Here is a 2,522-nt window from a genome sequence, read left to right on the forward strand (position 1 = left end):
CAGGGGCCCCTGCCAGTCCCGGTGGCCCGGGGTTGCATGGGGCAGGAGCCGGGGCCGCGGTGTCCAGCTGGGATAGCAAGAGGCCCACTGCCCGGCAGAGGCGCCGCACCGTTGCTGCCTGGCCATGCTCTCCTTCTCCTGGACCTACAAGTTGGCGGTGGATGAGGGCGTCAGGAAGCCCTGAAGAATACACCACTGCGCACTGGATCCTGTTTTTCTTTAACATTTCCAGATTTTGTCCGTGGTGCATTTGGGGGCACCAACGTGTTATTTATCTCAATTACTGAGTTTTGGGCGCCCCCTGAAATTTTGCACGAGAGGTGAGTGAGTTCTTCACCTCTTTAGTCAGGGCCCCGCAAAGCCGCGAGCTCCCGGAATCCTTGGACCGTGGGCTGGACGCGCATCAACCGGTATGCCCAAGGAGGGACGTGGGAGTTGCTCAGTGAACAGTCCCCACAGTTTCTAGACAGCTGCTGCCCCAGCCTCTGTGACTTGGCACTCAGAGCTCCCGCTTTCCAGCACCTTCGGGTCAGTGCTTGAACCTGACCTGCAAAGGTCAGCTGGCCTGGCTGCTGAGTCAGGACCGCAGAGAGCAGCGTCCTTACTGTGAGCATGTCCCTGAGGGAGGGGCTGTTGTGAGCCCCACAGGACCCTGGGAAGTGACCTGACACGCTAAAGTTCACAGCAGCCAGGATCCCGAGCCCCTCACTTCTGACTGAAGGCCTTTCCTTTTTCCATGTGGCCGGTGGCCTGTTCAGAGGACACATCCCTTTGCTGTTCAGCCCCACCACCTCCTGCCCCATGGGCCTGGAGCTGGACTGAGGTTCATGACCCAGGGGAAAATCGGAGTCCTTGACTCATTTTCAGGGTAACTCAAACATGCAACTGCGTCCACTATAGCCTGCTTTCAACTGCCAGCCTGCTGCCACGGCTCCACTGAGAACTACAGAAGACAACCAAACGCACGAAGGGCACATGGGAGAGACCTGGGGACCGGCCTGGGCAGGCTTCGGGTGCTAGCTTGTCTGGGGGAGGGAGGGTGGGGCAGATAAAAACTGCAGTCAAACTCCTGGGGAGGAAACTGCCAGTTCCCCAGATAGAGTGAATTCTGTGATCCCTGCTACGGGGTGCCTGGAGGATGGGGTTCCATAGACCGGGTGGGCTTGCCTTTGACAGCTTCCAGAATGACCACAGGCTCTCTATGCAGATGCTCACTGGGGTTAGCCAAACTGCCGTTTGGTACGTGGCAGCTACAGAGGGCACGGAAGCTAACTCCTGCACTCCTGCAAAGCTTACTGCAATACACTGATGTCTCTGGTGAGAGATGTAGGGCTAGAAGTTGGGGGCTGGGCCAAGCTGTAGTCAAGGGACCCTGGCGAGCCCCCCCCCCCGGGTCACTCTGAACTTCTGCCCTTCATCTGGAAGTAGGGCTTCATGATAGGTCATCCCCAGGAGCACACTCACTTCGTGAGTCGGTAATAAATGAGAGGGTACTGTAGAAAGGGCTTGGTTACCCCCTTGCAGAAACTGCTGCCTACACCCCTTACTCTCTGACTGCACTTCGCTGCTTGTCCCCGGGTCCTCCCGCTCCATCATATCCCAGACCCTGCAGGTCTGTGTGTGACTCATCCTGGAAATCTTACATGGATATAGGGCATGATTCCTAAATGTTTATTGCATTATTTTTCACAGAGAGAATATTGCTTGATGGTGAAGTCCCATACAACACCGCTATACCTCGCAGTTAAAACTGCCCTGGGAGGGGAACCAGCAGTTAACATAATGGCTATGTCGCTGGACTCCCACATAGTCGACCGAGGTTCACATCCCGGACCCGGTGGCTTAAGACTCACGCCGGGCGCGTGTGCGTGCGTGCCCAAGATCCCAAGAGGAGAATGGAGGAGAAGGGATTGCGGCGTGACCATCCACCCTGGGGGGTGATTTCTCACTTTCTGTCTCTATGTCTCTCTCTGTCTGGCAAGCGCACGCACCCTATAGCGAAAACCTCTCCAAAAAAAATCTGCCCTGGGCTGGATGTCCCGGAGGCCGAAAACAAGGTTGAAGAACTTTCAACTTGAGAAGATGATAGCTACCAGCCCTGCATTACCTCAGGGGAAAACAAGAACTACTCTGCCATTCTTAAGGAAGCCAGATACCCAAGGACAACTCACACTGCAGATCCCCACAACACCATTCCTGGTAACTACAAGATGACTGCTGTGCCGCATCAGCTGATAATCATCCCTGCGTACCAGAACTGCTTTCCTGAAACTGCACTCCCTGGAGACTCACCTACACTTGTGGATCTGCAGGAGACCCTCCCTTAATCCAACCCTGAGTGGAGTTTATGCTCCCTATTGCCAAAAACTTTATGAGCTGATGGTTGGAACTCGTGGCCTCTCTCCCTTTACTTGTATGTATCACTTTTTCAGTAACTCTTCTGGAAGACAACTGTATATAGCAGGGATATTGTAATGGGAGAGTGAGACAGGGCAGAGGGACAAACATAGGAAAAAAAAATT

At 54.6% G+C, this 2,522-nt stretch overlaps 1 protein-coding gene across 1 annotated transcript in view; it reads right to left on the bottom strand.

Moving 5' to 3' along the window:
* Positions 1–2,522, bottom strand: part of CUNH4orf50 (chromosome unknown C4orf50 homolog) — a 72,185-nt gene that overhangs the window by 48,698 nt on the left and 20,965 nt on the right. The gene's annotated exons all lie outside the window — the stretch shown is intronic.

This window comes from Tupaia chinensis, unplaced genomic scaffold, assembly GCF_000334495.1.
Source record: "Tupaia chinensis unplaced genomic scaffold, TupChi_1.0 Scaffold141490_1, whole genome shotgun sequence".
Classification (NCBI taxonomy): Eukaryota; Metazoa; Chordata; class Mammalia; order Scandentia; family Tupaiidae; genus Tupaia; species Tupaia belangeri.